Genomic DNA, 18,124 nt, shown 5'->3' on the forward strand with positions numbered 1-18,124 from the left:
GTGTTTGCACAAGAACACTTTCGTTGGAGCTCTTTGATTCAACAAATACTAGATGCAGGGCTGTGATTCTTAGGCTGGGCTTATAGTGACGGTGACATCACGCTGCGGTCGCTGGTAAAATCAAATTGACCCGACTTCCAGCGACCAAGCCGTCGCGCTTACTACAAGCCCACGCAACGGCTTTAATACATTTTGTTTTGAAGCGCCGTTGCTGTCACTATAAGCGCAGCCTTATAATTACTGTGATAACATAACCTTTGTTCCAGTGCAAAGGAATCTCTTTCACTCTGGGTCTTTACTCATGGGCTGTCTGACTCCTGATTCTCTTCCTCTGGGCTGGGCGGTACTCCCTATGCTTTTATACTGGCCAGCAACTCCACCAGTCTCCTCACTCCATGGGTCTGTCAGGCACTTGCAGAGTACTTTTGCAAGCACCCTCACACTCCAAACTCTCTCCAGCTCTGACCCTCACAAAATGGCTTTCTCCATGACATACTTGAAAATGAGATACCTGTCAATGTAATACTTCCTGGTAAAATGTTTTATAAATAAATAAATTCAATGTTTAACTCTCTCACTGGTTGATCCCAATTATGCACATAACTGTTAAAGGGCAATGTCCTGCATAGCATAACAATTAAAGGGGCAATGTCATGTGCTGCTTGCAGGCACAGGGGGTTACAATGGGTTACAATGGGAAAAGGCTATTTTGTGCCAGAAAGGTGAGTAACACATTTATTTTACAAGAGGTGTTATTTTCTACCAATATCAGAAGAAGAGCCCCCCCTCCCTCCAGCTTTACATGATGGATTTTCCTTTCCTCATTGCCAGGTTTCCCAGTGGTTGTGCTGGAGAGGTTGGAGATTAAGTCAGAGAAAGAAGATACCGACACTGAGGAACATCTGATCACAATAAAGAGAGAAATAGATCCATTTCCTGTTGATGGTAAGTACCCTTACACCCTCACATGTCTTTATTCAATTTGTTTAAAACATGGACTGAAATTTCTGCAATATTAGGGAAAACAGCATGAAACATGGATACAATTACAAGCTGCACGTTCTAATGGGAAAAATACACACATAACTTGTCTAAGGTTATATTGAGATTATTGTTGTAGGTATATCTTTGTATTGCGCCATCCAGGTACATAGTGCTTCACAGCAGTAATACAGGTGACATAGTAATATAACTCATAATGGGAAAAAGCTCTACATACAGAAAAGTAGCAATAGGAGAAGGAGTCCCTGCCCTAAAGCGCTTACAATCTAAGTGGTAAGTGTCACGAGAGCTTGCGACAGGCTGTAATTTTACACCAAAAACTATATATATAAATATATATATACCTGGGTTTGAACTGGGACGAGACTTAGATATGATAAATAGAATTTATTCCTTGATAAAGGTGAACACAACAGATTATACAATAACAGGCAAAATATAGACACTTACGTAAAAGATGAAAATAATGAAAACAGTCCCATCTGAACTGGCAGTTTCATCCAGCAATCAGCCCAAGACATTGCATGGCGACCAAAAATGAAGACAAAGGATAGATGGGAAACAGCAGGTTATAAACCCTTTGTCCCTCTATCTGTAACATTAAGACCCTGGGATTGGTTTGCAATTATCTCCAGCCAATCTTTGGTGGGGGAACACATTTTAGGACAGGCCCCCCTGCTAGCTGGCACATCTGCAGTAGAACTCTGGGGGGTCTCAGACTTAACCAAAAGTTCATATTTACTGCAAATCATTGCATAACTTCCGCTCCGTAATACATACAGTCAGGTGAGATATATTACTGCATTCTGGGACACCTGACGCTCGTAGGAAGACCAAAAATTACATTGTAATATGAACATTAATAGAGATATTAATATCTGGCATTTAGCAGCAGTTACATATTCAATGTTTAGACTTCCCAAGATCGGCTTACTCTCGCCAATACACTTATGTAATTCTTAGCCGGGTCAGCCAAGGACATCTCATAGTATCCTTATATTTAATAAAGTTACTCACTTTTGATATCCTGTTGGGGAATACCTTTTGCTGGAAGGTGTGAATAACAAACCCTTCCCTTCCTTTTGCCTGCTTCCCGCATAAACAATTCCCCTGGGAAGCCAGGCTCAAATCTAGCAGGATATCCTATTTAGCATCCTACTGGCCACGTCAATAAACCTTTTGAAGTGGGCTTTTGCTTTTCGCATAACCAATTAGGTCAGTTACCTATTGATCAGGGCGATGTATCACACCTCTCTGTTGATATACACTTCCAGTGAATACTCATATGAGGCACCATTTGGCTCCTTACGCATTACAAAGACAGGCATTCTGCCTGTACATTAGCACACCATTATTAGCATTCTGCTTGTGTATTTCAAAAACTGCAAAAAGTCACTTTATCAAAAATATATGTCCCTCTTATGACAAAGTTATATTTTTAATATGTGTGTACTTGGGGGGTGACCCGGAGGCTGTACCCCAAGGCTCAGGGTCCTGGCTTACTCCGTTACCAAAATACCAGTTTTCAGGTAGCTGTTTATTCAGCACTGCCTTTTGTCACCAACCTGGGTTTAAATCCCAGGACAAAATCAACTGCAGGGCAGTTTTAAAACACAGAGAACCAATATTTAGGCAAACGCTTGCATTCCCCCATCTGCATCTATCATGTGGGGTTCTAAAACCTTCTCTTTTCACATTCAACTTCAATTAACCCTTTGAAGTCCAGATTTCCTTAAAGGACATAATACAGTGGGATTTCCTTAAACTGTAGCTCATTAACCCCTTAAGTCCCAGTGGGTGGGTTATGCAGACCCTGATCCAGCAACAACATCATTTACACAGGGGAATAAGCATTTTCATGTTATTTAGCAAGGGTTAAGTCACAGTTCTGGGCCTCAGCCCAGTTAACCCCTTGTCTCCCTGGCGAGGTTAGAGGGGGGCCCTTGGGGAGTAACCCCGTTAATCCCGGGCCAAACCCTCACTATCGTCACAGTAAGTAGGAAGAATTTAGAGTCCGTTGGAGGGTGTTCTGGTAACTAGTCAAGGTCGGTGTATACGAGATGTATAGTATGAGCCAGAAGTGATACCCATATACTTTGTTAAAGAGGTGTGTTTTTAAGATGGGTCTTAAAGTTGGAGAGATAGGATGACGGTTGGAAATTGTGGGGGATGGACATTCCAGCCATGTGGGTCAGAGAGTGAGACTGGATTTAGGCAGGAGAGGACTTTAGATACAAAAAGGGTATACAGAAGACATCTTTGAACAGAACGCAAGAATCGGCAGGAGTATAGCGAGAAATTAGGTCTGGGTTGTAAAGAAGGGCAGAAGAGTGTATACAGTAGCCTTAAAAGAGACAGGGAGAATGTTGCAAGTAATACGGGACTTGATAGGAAGCCAGGAAAGGGATTTCACCAGGAGAGACGCTGAGACAGACATAGGATCGAGCAAAGTGATTCTAGCTGCAGTGTTTAGGGGAGATGAGTGAGAACAATACAGGAAAAGAACCAGGCGCTTACCTTGAGTATTAGATCAATAGGTGCTTACAATACAGCAATAAAATCAACAATGGCTCTCCTTCAGGTGTTTAGAGACAGCCTTTAGATCCCTTCTGCTTCAACCCCAATAAAGGGATAATCCAGAGCCCTTACACAGAAGCAAAAAACAGACAAAATAGGTGGAGCATGGGATTAGAGAAAAGTGCAATCTACAGACGGTATGCAGCTAACAATATTCTGGTGTGGTGGACAAGGGGCAAAGTCCACAGGATAATAATATACTTACACGGCCGTGTGTAAGCAAAAATATTGATTGGTATCTGTGGTAGATAAGTTGTAACCCTTCCGAGCGCTGGTAAAGTGAGTCAATAAAGTATAACAATATATATACTCACATGGCCCAGTGTGAGTAATTGTGAAGGGTAGGTATCTTTGGGGTTAACTTAACCCATCCACTTGTAATGACCGGACTTCAACAGGAACTCACTTCCCGGTTTTAATCGTCAAACAAGGTCTCTCCCCGGTGCCGTGATGAAGGGGGACAAGTGAGGCACGATTTAAGTTTGGGTTAAAAAGTGACATTTATTCAATATATACAGAAAATGAACTCACATACACAAATAGTTAACCCCTGGCCTTCCCACGTAGCCCAGGATCAAGCTTCAGCAACCAGTTAGTCCGATCCCGCGTCCGGGGTGCAGGAAGATGGAACTGCCCTGCTCGGCTGTAATGGCGGCTTTGCGATCTGGCTACGGAAGCCTCCGTGGGACACAAACAGCTACTAGATCAAGCAACGCGTTTCGCCGAGTAATCGGCTTCCTCAGGCTCATAAAATGACGTAGGGAGGGTCGGGTCAGTTTATATAGATCCTCCTGCGTTCTTAATTAATGATTGGAATGGGCTGTTTGACTCAAACCCTTAATTACATTGAATTTTACATAACAAATCTCAATTCATTCCTCTGCAAATATCCTGAGTCTGAGTTATTCTTCAGAACCCATTTTGTGCATAGTGAATAGCTAATGCTTGCTGGTTAATTAATAATTTAATGAGCCTTAAGGTCCTCAATGATTATAAATGTACAATGTTACCAAAAAAGAGTACACAGCTCCTTTGGAACTTGGTCATTACCATAGTAGTGAATAATTTGTTAAGTACACCATGTAATTCATCTCACTTCCTATTAAAAACATCCTAAAATAACAATTTTATACAAACACCTCTAAAATCACCTTTGATGTTCCAACCATAACTGTTGCAAACTTTCAACTCATATTAAAATCTAATAGTTAATAACATAATAGAACATATATAAATAAGTTAAAACACACTCAAATTTTTTTTTTTAAATACCTATATTGCATTTAATACATATTCTGTGACATGGCATTGTAATTGAAAAGACATCTCCAAATTGAGGAATATTAAAAAAAAAATATTTAAAAAAATAATTTAAAAAATATTTAAAAAAATATTTAGATCTGAAAGAAGGGGGGGGGGAAAAAACACAATAAAAAGGGAACAGTTAAATATGATATACAAAACATTGGTTATTTAATAACACAGTAGAGCCTTTAATCTGACTAATTTCTTAAAAAGAGAGAACACTGTATTCTGTTGTAGATCAAAAATACAGTATCCAGATAAGTTTAATTGAATGCTGCAATATCCAAGTCAACATTAAGAACTGTAGGGGATAAGGACTTTAGTCGGTAAATCCAGAACGTCTCCCTCTGTCGGAGACGCCTTAATCTATCGCCCCCCTCCAGTTTTCAGTGACCACCTCTAGACCTCTATAGAGTAGTCCTGATTGGTCCCCCCCACATGATTTTGAATGAAATGTAAGGGCACACTGTGGGTAGTCAGGCCTCTCCTTATGTTGCCTACGTGCTCCAGTATGCGGACCCTTAGACTCCTTGAGGTCCGGCCCACATACTGTAGTCCGCACGGGCACTCAAGCATGTATACCACAAAAGATGTTCTGCAATTTATGAGTTGTCTAGTTTTGAAAATCTCCTTGGTAACATTAGAGCAAAAATGTGTTTTATCTGTCAATGCATGTTTGCAGGCTTTACATTCAAAACACTTGAAGAAGCCCACTGGTTTTGGTAGCCAGTTCTTACTCTGGGTTTCTGATTCTGAGATGAGTGAGAAGCAGGAAGGCTGGACAGTAGAAGGTTACAATAGTGGACACGGAAGAGAACGAGAGCCTGTGTTAGAGTTTTGACAGTAGAGGGACAGAGGACAGGGCGTATCTTTACAATGTTACGCAGGAAAAAACGACAGATTTTTAGCTACATTTTGAATGTGAAGGAGTCAAATGTGAAATTTATTTATAAATAAAATGACCAGGAAGTAATTCATTGAGAGTTACCGCCTTGTTTTCAAGTATGTCCTGGGCACAGAGTTATGGTGACAATACATTGCTACATTAATGGAACAGAGATGATACATTCAGTTTACAGACATTTAATGGACAGTTGGAGATCATGATTATTGGTGTATGTAACATTTACAGACAAGATTACAATGTGCGATAGCTGAAGTCTGAAATTACTTATGCTGGAGGCAGTTTTGAGAGTCTCTGGTACATTGTTCCAGACGTGCGATGCACGGTAACAGAAAAAGGAGCGACTGCATTCCTTGTTGAACCTTAGGACCGTGCACAGTTTTTTGGAGTCAGATCTCAGGTGATAAGAGCTGTGTGTGGTAGGGTTTTTTTTAGATAGCTGGGTAGCTTGAAGGCAAGAAAGGAAAAATGTATTTTGCGTTTGGACTCAAGGGATAGCCAATCTTGTTCATGGAGAGTTTTTAAATGTGTGTTATTAAATTGTAGTACAAAGTGGCATATTGTGTTGTAGAGGGTGTCTAGTTTATTCAGGTGAGTTTGGGGTGCTGTACCATCCACTATGTCCTACAGTACGTTTGGGCGACATACCGTTATATCACGAGAACATAATTTCCTGGTGTTCCAATATGGGAGATTACCTGTTATCGCGATATTTTGGGATGCCGGTGCAGTGAGAGCAGCTTTGAAGCTGCCGCTTTGCTGTCTCTGCCTCTCTCTCCCCGACTCGTCCCTCCCTGCTTCTAATTGGTGACTGAGAGGGAGCTGGAGTTTCGAGCATGTGAGAGCAGCGGCTGGTGTGAAAGGTACTGTAGAAAGTCCCCACTTTCCTTTTGTTAACCCCTCCACCCCCCATTCCTCTAGGGCACTTAACACCTTCCTCTCTTCCCACCCTAATGGACCTTGTACCCCTTCCTCTCTTCCCCCCCCTGGGACCCTTAACACCTTCCTCACTCTTCCACCATGGGCACTTAAACACTTCCTCTCACTCTTCCCCTCCTCCACCCCTCTGGGAACTTAACTCTTGACTCTCCCCCCCAATCAAACTTGTTAAACCTCGCTGTTGGAGAAAATCAGAGCCCTCTCTTAAGGACCTTCAGATGATTCTCAGTAAGAGTGAGGTTGGAGAGGTTGATAATCTGTAGATCATCAGACCCACATTGAGTATTCAATATCTCCCTCCCAGGGGACGTCTGCCCCTGTGATTGAAACCTCCCCATAGCTTCTCTTTTGGCTTTATGTCCTCCCCTTATCGTAGATCTCGAGAATTTGCCCGTGTGTTGTACCGGGTGTTCCCTAAAAAAGGAACCTGGGGAGCAGAGAATATAGTACGCGGTGTACTTGCGTGTGTGGCCTGGGTGTGTTGATTTATCTTTATCACCCTCGTTCTCGCTACCCGAACACTCCCACTCGGTAGAAGAGTCAAGAAGGTTCACGCTCACTGGCTTTTTGATCAAATTGAAGTTGAAGATCTTACCCTCTTTAAAATCTTTACTGTCTCGTTGAAATTTCTTCTGCTTTCTAATTTTAATGTCCTGTTGAAAGCGATCAATGTTGTTTTTAAGTTTCAACTCCAACTTACTAAACTCACTATGAGTTTGCCAAAGAGGTATGTCGGCAAACAGTTTGTCTATTGCTTCTTTAGTGGCTGATAATCTCTTTTTCTCATATGTTATGAGTAATTGCAGTAATTTTTTAGAGCAGGGTACTCTCCAAGTTTTATTAAAACTCATCATTTATGAGGTGCGATGGGCCAAGCATTATTGCTTACAGCTTATATCTGCCTGTTAGCATTTACAGTCATGTTGGTACTCAGATCAGCAGTACTATGCTGGGATGTATGAGATATTATCTGTGATATATGCTTATATAGTTAATGTGTGTATACCACTTGGGTGTTTCTTGCGGAGCCTACAGGAGCCTACAGCCCTGTGCTAACGTTCCACCTGCATCCACTACAATTGGTCTTCCGTGATCTGTGGGCTGTCTATGCAAGTCAGTCAGTGGGTTATGTGTACAGGCATACCCCGGTTTAAGGACACTCACTTTAAGTACACTCGCGAGTAAGTACATATCGCTCAATAGGCAAACGGCAGCTCGCGCATGCGCCTGTCAGCACGTCCTGAACAGCAATACCGGCTCCCTACCTGTACCGAAGCTATTCACAAGCGGGGAGACTATAGAACCTGTTACAAACGTGTTATTTACATCAGTTAAGCACGTATATGACGATTGCAGTACAGTACATGCATCGATAAGTGGGGAAAAAGGTAGTGCTTCACTTTAAGTACATTTTCACTTTACATACATGCTCCGGTCCCATTGCGTACGTTAATGCGGGGTATGCCTGTACTCCTTTATTCACCCATCTACTGTCTGTGTTCCTTTTATACATAGGATAACACGGCTAATGTGTAGGGTGAGCAGTGGTTACTTACCATCATTATTGGATGTTTGAGTATTTACACGTGCAGGTTCTTATTAGTGGTTCTAGGCAAGAATTACGCTACAATCACAATTGATTTTATTCACATGGTTCGTTGTTGGTACTGTATGTGACGTTCATTAGAAGCATTTGTCAGCAAGTTGTTATTCGATTTGTCTGCACCTACTTACCTGAGCTTCTACAGCAAGCATGTCAAACTCGCGGGCCGCATGCGGCCCACAACCAACATATTTGCGGCCCAGCTCGCCGATATTTAACTCGCGCTGCGCGCGCTTTCTGCAAGGGGGAAAAAAAAAACCTGCCCCCTCTCCCGATTGGCTGGCGCGTGTTGGCACGCTGCCAGAATTTTTTTTTGGCCCGGAGCAAGCTCTATCCGAGCTTGCATAGAGCAAGTCAGGTGACTACTGCTCCATGCCTGCCTTGTTTCCCCCTTGCCCTCCTGCTCCGATTTCCTCCCCCATTCCGATTTGTGTCTGTGTGTCTGTGTGTCTGTGTGTCTGTGTGTCTGTGTGTCTGTGTGTCTGTGTGTCTGTGTGTCTGTGTGTCTGTGTGTCTGTGTGTCTGTGTGTCTGTGTGTATCTGTGTGTGTGTGTATCTGTGTGTGTGTGTGTGTCTGTGTGTGTGTGTGTGTGTGTGTGTGAGTGTGTGTCTGTGTGAGTGTGTGAGTGTGTGTCTGTGTGTCTGTGTGTGTGTGTGTGTGTGAGTGTGTGTGTGTGTGTGAGTGTGAGTGTGTGTCTGTGTGTGAGTGTGTGTCTGTGTGTGAGTGTGTGTCTGTGAGTGTGTGTGTGAGTGTGTGTGTGAGTTTGTGTGTGTGTGTGAGTTTGTGTGTGTGTGTGTGTGTGTCTGTGTGTCTGTGTGTCTGTGTGTCTGTGTGTGAGTGTGTGAGTGTGTGAGTGTGTGAGTGTGTGAGTGTGTGAGTGTGTGAGTGTGTGAGTGTGTGAGTGCGTGTCTGTGTGTGAGTGCGTGTCTGTGTGTGAGTGCGTGTCTGTGTGTGAGTGTATGAGTGCGTGTCTGTGTGTGAGTGCGTGTCTGTGTGTGAGTGCGTGCCTGAGAGACAGAGAGAGCGCGCGGCGTGCCTGAGAGACAGAGAGAGCGCGCGGCGTGCCTGAGAGACAGAGAGAGCGCGCGGCGTGCCTGAGAGACAGAGAGAGCGCGCGGCGTGCCTGAGAGACAGAGAGAGCGCGCGGCGTGCCTGAGAGACAGAGAGAGCGCGCGGCGTGCCTGAGAGACAGAGTCAGAGATGCCAAGTGTTAGGAAGAAAACATAAATTTTATCGTTCTTTTTTTTTTTTTTTTTTTTTTTTTTTTTATACTGCAATTTTCATAGAAACTTAGGTTTATTTTGAAAAGTAAAGTTTTTGTTTTTTCGCGGCCCACCTAAACTTAAACCTTGTTTATTTGGCCCGTGTTAGCCTTTGCGTTTGACATGCTTGTTCTACAGGACACCTTGCCGGTTGTGCTGGCCACTCGGCTATCATCATTAGAGATACATTTTCACTTGATGGATATAGCACAACTTATTATTTTTAGGTCTTTATAGCACTTGCTCTGTACAAATCTGGTTCCGATTTATTTTACTATATACTTAATAAATTTGGTTTTAATTCACCCATTCATCACTACACTACCGACACACTTTATTGAAGTGTGGTCGGTACCGCAAGCCGGGAAATCTCCCGGCTTGCTAGTGGCCGCCCCTCGGCGTGCCGCGCGTCATAGACGCGCGGTCACGCGTCATCGGGAGCGTACGCCCCCTGCACGCGTGTCCAGGGGCTCCCCGAGGGAGCCCTGGTGTCCCGCGATCGCGGGACAGCGGCAGGGGGTTCCGGAGGACCCGGCGGACCCGGCAGCGGTAGGGAGAGCGCCCCGATCGGAGGGTGCTCTTCCGCTGCTTCGGCGTGCGCCCGTCACACTCGGGCGCGCGCCAGGCTACTGCTGCGGCACAGAACGGGCAAATGCTCGAATAAACTGTGCCGCAGCAGTACATATCGGACCAGATTATTGTCTCTGACTGTATATTTCTAATTAGACAGGGCACTCTCCCTCCACAGATCTTGAGTGCAGCATACAGGGACTTATGCGGCCTTTGCTCCACCCGGTGTTTCTTCTCCTTGTTGCCCATTTACTTACCCTTTTGCACCGATCCTTTTTTTTTTTACTTTTGGTCAATTTAGGTTGAGCGTGTTTCAAATCTTTTTGCTGTGCAGAGAAGCTTTAAGTCTGCGAGGGGTGTGGGGGAAGGATCTCACAGAGTCTGGAGGAACCAGCTCCCTTCTCTCCTCCCCCCCCAGCGGAGGTACAGGGAGGGAGGGAGAGGTGTGTGTGTCTGTGTGTAAAAGTGGCAGACTGAGGGGACAGTGTCTGTGTGTGTCTGTGTGTGTCACAACAAATAGATGAATTCACCTGATTTGGTATATGAACATATTGACAGCCCCAGAAACCTATCCTACCACTGGTTCCTGAGGAGATTTTTGAGAACCGCTGAAATAGGGGCCTTTTTATTTGATGTCACTGCTTGTGACAAGTCTTGCTCAAAGTGCTTCTCTTCCCTCGTTCCACATTAAGTGCGTCTCCATGGTAACCGGCGTCAGATGACCCCGCAGGGTGACGTCACGTTGCCATGCTGACGTGACGTCACTTGACCCCGCGGGGTCATTTGATGCCGGAACCGTGGATGAGCAAGGGGGAACAGGCGGAACAGGCAGCCCACAGCGCGCACACAGCACGCCACACAGGGCGCACGCAGAGCACTCAGAGCCGACAGCACGCAGCACAATCCCATAAAGAGGAGGTAGGAGATCTTCAGCCTCTGTCCTATTCAATTATATTCTTCTGTTCTATATTGCTGCCAGATCTCAATGGGTTTGTGTTTTGTGTGAAGTCATGTCATACTTCCCAAACTCTAGTTAGAAGATTCTTCTTTTTCTGCTGTGGAGACCTTTGCTCTGAATTCAACTTCGTTTTTATTGATTTTTATTGATTTGTGGCACTACTATATGGCTACAGTGGGTCAATGAACTAGAGTACAGAAAGAATACATCTCCTGTGTGGGGTCATGCTAATTGACTAGGTTTTGCTACAATGTCGGTTTATTGTCTGATACAAACCAAAAAAGTCTTGGCTCCTCTAGTGGTTACTACTACTGAGTCCATGTAAAGTGTACTACTGTACCTCTTAATCTTATGCAGGTATACTGACACTATTACCATGGCAGCAAAGCCTTTATTAATGTTTTGCCCCTAGTTCACTTTTTAGGCATATGGAGTATTAGGTAAAGATTAGGTATATTTGTTCCTTTGTCTGGATCCAGAGTAAGTGTGTTCAACCATAAATGGGTAAAGGGGTTAGGGCTGGCAGATAAATACTGTATTTGTGTATTCTGTTTAGCACATACTGTAATTATTATTAGTGGATGGCCATGTGTGACCGGGAGCCACGCTAACACCGTGTTATAAGCGATCCGCATTATAGTGGATCGCGCTATAATGGGGTTGAGCTGTGCTTAAAAGTAGCAACAGCGACTAGAGTGGCATTAGAATTGAGTCTGATTTGCTGCTGTGTCGTTGGAAGCTTTAGAAATTTAGCTTTAGTCCCATATACCATCTATACAGTTTTGTCTTTATTTAAAAACAGTTTGTTTTAGTTACATAGTAGATGAGGTTGAAAAAAGACATGTATCCATCAAGTTCAACCTATGCTAAATTTAGACAACAGATACTTATCCTATATCCGTACTTACAGTATATTGATCCAGAGGAAGGCAAACAAAACCCCCCCAGTGACATATCATCCAATGATATCTCATAAGGGGAAAAATAAATTCCTTCCTGACTCCAAGAATAGGCAATCGGATTAATCCCTGGATCAACATCCTTCCCATGTATACTTATTTGGTATATCCTGTATACCGTTCCTATCTAAAAAGATGTCCAACCTTTTTTTGAACAAATCTATTGTATCTGCCATCACAGTCTCTATGGGTAATGAATTCCACATTTTAACTGCCCTTATTGTAAAGAAAAAAGTTTCCTTTGTTAAAAAATCGAAACAAAGTGGCAATCCATACCTGATTGGAGTGTCTAAGCTTGCTTGTAGAAAACGGACTTTAAGTGCATAATAGAGTAATGTATTTGCTAGGGAAAAACTGCTCATGCAGGGGAGGGTTTGTTTGTATTTGAGGTCCTATTGGTGGATAATATAGTCAGAGCCTATGATAACAAGCACTGACTAGTTCTCCACCTATGGACCAGACCCCCTCCCTTCCTAAGAGCTGAGTATAAACTGTATCAACAATCCAATTCCCACAGTTTTTCAATCTTGATGCAGGATAAAGGTAAACAGAAAGTACTCACAGTGTGATGCAGTCCACATCCGTGTGCATGCCTCACGCTGAAGGGGTAGATGCAGGGAATCCGTGTGGATACAAAACGGAGCAGTGCCGCAGTAAATGTAAGGGCTGTGATACCAAACTAGATTAAATGTAATTTATTGAAATATGTGACAACATGGATGGAGAGAAAAAAAGGGTTACTCTAACGCGTTTCACATATCTGACGAAGCGCTGGAAGATGTGTGAATCGCGTTAGAGTAACCCTTTTTTTTAATCTCCATCCATGTTTTCAATAAATTATTTTAAATCTAGCTTGGTATTGCAGCCCTTACATTCATTGCGGCTCTGCTCCGTTTTGTATCCACACGGATTCCCTGCATCTGTTTCCTTTGTTGCTGGTGAAATCTCCTTTCCTCCAACCTTTAAAGGGTGAACCCGAGTCCTTTTGTACTGCCCGTGGGATGAATAGTTCTTTTGAAAGCTCCTTGTATTGTCCCCGAATATATTTGTATATAGTTATCATATCCCCTCTTAGACGCCTCTTTTCTAATGTAAATCTAACTTAGCTAGCCTCTCCTCATAAATTAGATTGTCCATCCCCTTTATTAATTTGGTGGCTCTTCTCTGCACTCTCTCTAGTTCCATAATGTATTTTCTTAGGATTGGTGCCCAAAATTGTACTCCATATTCAAGGTGTTGTCTTACTAATGCTTTGTAAATTGGCATAATTATGTTTACTTCCCTTCCATCCATTGCCCGTTTAATGCAAGATAAGATCTTGTTTGCCTTTGCAGCTACTTCATGACTTTGGGCACTATTGCTAAGCCTGCTGTCTACAAGCACTCCTAAATCCTTCTCCATCAAGGATTCCCCCAATTTATCCCCATTTCATTTGTAAGTCGCCTTTTTATTCTTGCATCCCAAATGCATAACCTTACATTTATCTGTATTAAACCTCATCTGCCATTTACCTGCCCACGTTTCCAGTCTCTCCAAGTCCTTCTGAAGAGAAATTACATCCTGCTCTGATTCTATTATCTTACACAATTTAGTATCATCAGCAAATATGGAGACTTTGCTCTTGATGCCATCCTCAAGGTCATTAATAAACAAGTTAAAAAGCAAGGGTCCCTGTACCGATCCCTGAGGTATTCCACTCACGAATTTAGCCCAACCTGAAAAAGTTCCATTTATGACAACCCTCTGTTGTCTGTCCTTTAACCAGTTTTCAATCCAGGTGCATATATTGTTACGAAGTCCAATTTTCTTTATTTTGTACACCAACCTCTTGTGTGAAACCGTATCAAAAGCCTTTGCAAGATCTAAGTAGACCACATCAACTGCTTTACCCTGGTCTAAATTCCTACTTACCTCCTCAAAGAAACAAATAAGGTTAGTTTGGTATGATCTATCCTTCATAAATCCATGCTGACTAGTGGTGTATCGAGTACCCGGAATTACCCGGTACCCGGCGTTACCCGGCCCATTTCCAGCTACCCGGACATTACCCGGAACCGGCTAGAGAGAAGTGGGCTCGGCCGGGTAATACCCGGCGTCGGGTAATGTCAGGGCAGCTGGAAATAATCTTTCATACTTACCTTTCCGAAGACATCTAGGATCAGCAGCAGCAGTCCTGTGACGGTGTCAGCATCGGAGGTGTCTTCAGCCGGCGGGGGAGCTGCAGGAATCGCTCCCACAGGCGGCTGTCAAATAGGAACGCTCCGTCTCCTGCTCCGGTCACGTGGTTCCCCGGCAGCTCACACAGACACTGCTTACCTGCTCCGGTGCTGTGGAAGTGATTCCTGCAGCTCCCCCGCCGGCTGAAGACACCTCCGATTCTGCCACTGTCACAGGACTGCTGCTGCTGGTCATAGATTCGCCGCTACCCTGCAGGTAAGTGCCAAACCGGGTAACCGACCGGGTGCAACCTTACATTTTGGCCGGGTACCCGTTACCCGTTTTTTTTTTTATCGAGGACCTGGTCCAACACTAATGCTGACTATTACTAATAATTTTGTTTTCCATTAGGTATTCCTGAATATTATCCTGTATTAAACCTTCAAGTAGATTCCCCACTATTGAAGTCAGGCTTACAGGTCTCTAATTCACTGGTTCTGATCTACAGTAGAGGCAGCGATTATTCTAACAAAAACCAGTGGTAATTCCCCAAAAGACCCAGGTACATTCTGAATACATTTCCTTAAACTAGCCCCAGCATTTTTGCATTGATTAATGGCCTATCAGATTAACAGCGGGGGTCCCTGGCAGTCCCATTCAAACTGAATTGGAATACCAGGGATCCCTGCTGTGTTAATCCTATGGGTCGTTAGTCAATGCAGATATGCCTTAAACGTGCCTCAAACTAGCCCAGAACATACCCAGCACATACCCAGCACATACCCAGAATGTAACCCGGCTAGTTTAAGGCAAATGTTAGAATAAGCGTTGCCTCTACTGTAGCTCCCTTTTTAAATATAGGCACCACATCTGCTTTACGCCAATCTTGTGGTACTGAGGGTGTGGAAATGGTTTGGCTATTACTGAACTTAACTCCTTGAGAACTTTTGGATGTATTCCATCGGGGCCATGTGCCTTATTTACTTTAATTTCATTAAGCCGCCTATGAACTTCTTCCTCAGTTAACCAATTGTTCATTTAATATAGAGGTTGTGGCTTCCTCCTGCGGCACTAGAATTTAAATTGATTCTTCCATGGTAAACACAGAGGTAATGAATTTGTTTAATACCTCTGCTTTTTCCTTATCTCCAATAATCTGCCTGCCCATCTCACACTGAAAGGGTCCTATATTCTATTTTCTGATTTTGTTGTTGTTAAGGTACTTAAAAAAACTTTTTAGGGTTGATCTTACTTTCTATAATAATAATAATAATAATAATAATAATAATAGCATGTTTTTGTATAGCGCTGCTAGTTATACGTAGCGCTTTACAGAGACATTTTGCAGGCTGAGGTCCCTGCCCCGTGGAGCTTACAATCTATGTTTTTGGTGCCTGAGGCACAGGGAGATAAAGTGACTTGCCCAAGGTCACAAGGAGCCGACACCGGGAATTGAACCAGGCTCCCCTGCTTCAAACTCTCAGTGCCAATCAGTGTATTTTACTCACTGAGCCACTCCCTCTCCCTATTGCTATCCTTTTTTCATTATCCATTTTTGCTAATTTGATTGCCCCTTTGCAAGTTTTGTTTGCATTCCTTATAATTCTGATACGATGTCTCCGTCCCTTCTGACTTTTATGAATCTAAACACCTTCCTCTTCTTATCCATTTCCTCCCCTACCTGTTTATTTAGCCATATAGATTTTGACTTATTTCTTTTATACTTATTACCCAAGGGTATACACTGATAAGTGTGCTTTTCTAACAATGTTTGAAAGACTGCCCATTTATCTTCTACATTTTTCCCTGCAAAATTATCATCCCAATGTATTCCTTGTGGATTAGTCCTCAGTTTATTCAAATCTGCCTTTCTAAAGTTTAAGGTCTTTGTTGAACCCAAGTAATCTGTTTTTTGATAATTATTTCAAATGAGACCATGTTATGATGATCACTGTTACCCAAATGTTCCGGACTTTAATATTTGCTATTACCTCTGCATTGTTTGAGATTGCCAAATCCAGTATTGCCCCTCTCCTGGTTGGTTCTTCTTTATCGTTTCAGTAATGCCTATGATATCATTTTGCTCCCTTGCAGCTATTAATTCAAGCTCCCCCATCTTATCTGTAAGGCTTCTTGCATTAGCAAGTATGCATTTAAGTTGTTTTTCAGCCTGTACTATTTTATCTGCGCCTTCTTTTCTGTGCAGATCTGGTTTAGTCTTTTGAAGTTTTCTAGTATATTATCTGTATTTACTATGGGTGTCTCGCTGCTTGTCAAACTCGCACTTTCCCCCATTCTACCTCCATGCCCCTTGCTATTTCCTGATCTACAGGCATACCCCAGTTTAAGGACACTCACTTTAAGTACACTCGCGAGTAAGGACATATCGCCCAATAGACAAACAGCACCTCACGCATGCGCCTGTCAGCACGTCCTGAACAGCAATACCGACTCTCTACCTGTACCGAAGCTGTGCGCAAGCGGGGAGACTATAGAGCCTGTTACAAATGCCTTATTTACATCAGTTATGCACGTATATGACGATTGCCGTACAGTACATGCATCGATAAGTGGGGGGAAAAGGTAGCGCTTCACTTTTTCAACCAAAAAAAATTGTTTTTATTGAGAGCATGGTACATTCACAACAATGTCTGCCAACCCAATGTCATACATAAATGTCACCACACGTCCTCCTTTATTTAACTTGCACCAACACTGACGCACTGGGGAGACGCACTGACAAACAAGACCTTAGACAGGGATACAAAGAAAAAAAAGGAAGGGGGGGGGCAGCAGACTCCAGATGATTACGTTCTCCGACAAGTCGCAGGGGGGGCTCACTGTTATCGGCCCCATGGAAGAGGTTCAAACCTACGGTTCCACGCCTGCATCCGCCCATATCTCCATGTTCGGCCTATCTGTCCCGTTTCTCTATCTGTCTGGCTTAGCGTCAGATCCCGTCGCGTTAGTTTGTATAGGTCCCTTAATTGTCTCTCCGCATCAGAGGAGAATGCGTCCGTTACTATTAAAGCAATTTGTTAGCGGCACTGACCCCCGGGATATCTATTTGGGCCAGCCACGGCGCCCCCATACTTTTAGGAAATTTGTGCCGCTCTCATTAACCAAACTTGTTAACTGCTCCATCCGACAGACATACCAAATTCTATTCCTGATTTGTGGGATATTGGGTACTTCGGGCTGTTTCCACAATGCTCCGATTTCGCACCTCAGGGCGGTTGCAAAACGTGCAATTAATTTGTGCGCCGGTCTGTTTAGCCTCTGGTTGCGTCTGGCCAGCAGGAACAACCAGGGGTCCAAAGGGACCGTGCAGCCGAGAATTCTCTGGAGCCAATTCCTGATGTCTTCCCATATCGGGACTAACTTGGGGCAACCGAACAGCATGTGTAGCAAGTCTGCCTGTTCCCCACATTGTTTGGGGCACAATGGGGGGTAATCTTTGACAAACTTTGATAATCGTAGTGGGGTCAGGTACCATCTCATTAGGCATTTATATGCATTCTCCTTTAATGTGGTGCATATAGAACTTTTAGATGCTGCTGTAACTATATGGCTCCAGTCCTCGTCCTCTAACGTCTCTCCCAAGTCCCGTTCCCAGCTGGCTCTGTAACTCAGCACCACGTCGTCGTCAGTCGCTGGGGAGACCACCTCTCTGTATATACCAGAGATAAGGCCACTGGTGTCTGTCCCTCTGGAGCAGAGCTGTTCGAAATTAGTGCGCTTAGGGCGATTTGGGAATTTAGAATAGAATGCTCTTAACTGGAGGTACCTAAAGAATTCTGAATTTGGTACTGTTTTTTCAGATTTAATTTGCTCAAAAGATTTGATTGAAATTCGTCCCTCCAGGTGTAGTAGCCGAGTATAGCCTT

At 43.6% G+C, this 18,124-nt stretch overlaps 1 protein-coding gene across 6 annotated transcripts in view; it reads left to right on the forward strand.

Moving 5' to 3' along the window:
• Positions 1 to 18,124, forward strand: part of LOC142488324 (uncharacterized) — a 107,663-nt gene that overhangs the window by 28,459 nt on the left and 61,080 nt on the right. For all 6 annotated transcript variants that reach the window (XM_075588690.1, XM_075588691.1, XM_075588692.1 and 3 more), the window contains one exon: positions 832 to 945. The gene's annotated coding sequence lies outside the window, so the exon portion shown is untranslated. The remainder of the gene's footprint in view (positions 1 to 831; positions 946 to 18,124) is intronic.

Source organism: Ascaphus truei, chromosome 2 (genome assembly GCF_040206685.1).
Source record: "Ascaphus truei isolate aAscTru1 chromosome 2, aAscTru1.hap1, whole genome shotgun sequence".
Taxonomy (NCBI): domain Eukaryota; kingdom Metazoa; phylum Chordata; class Amphibia; order Anura; family Ascaphidae; genus Ascaphus; species Ascaphus truei.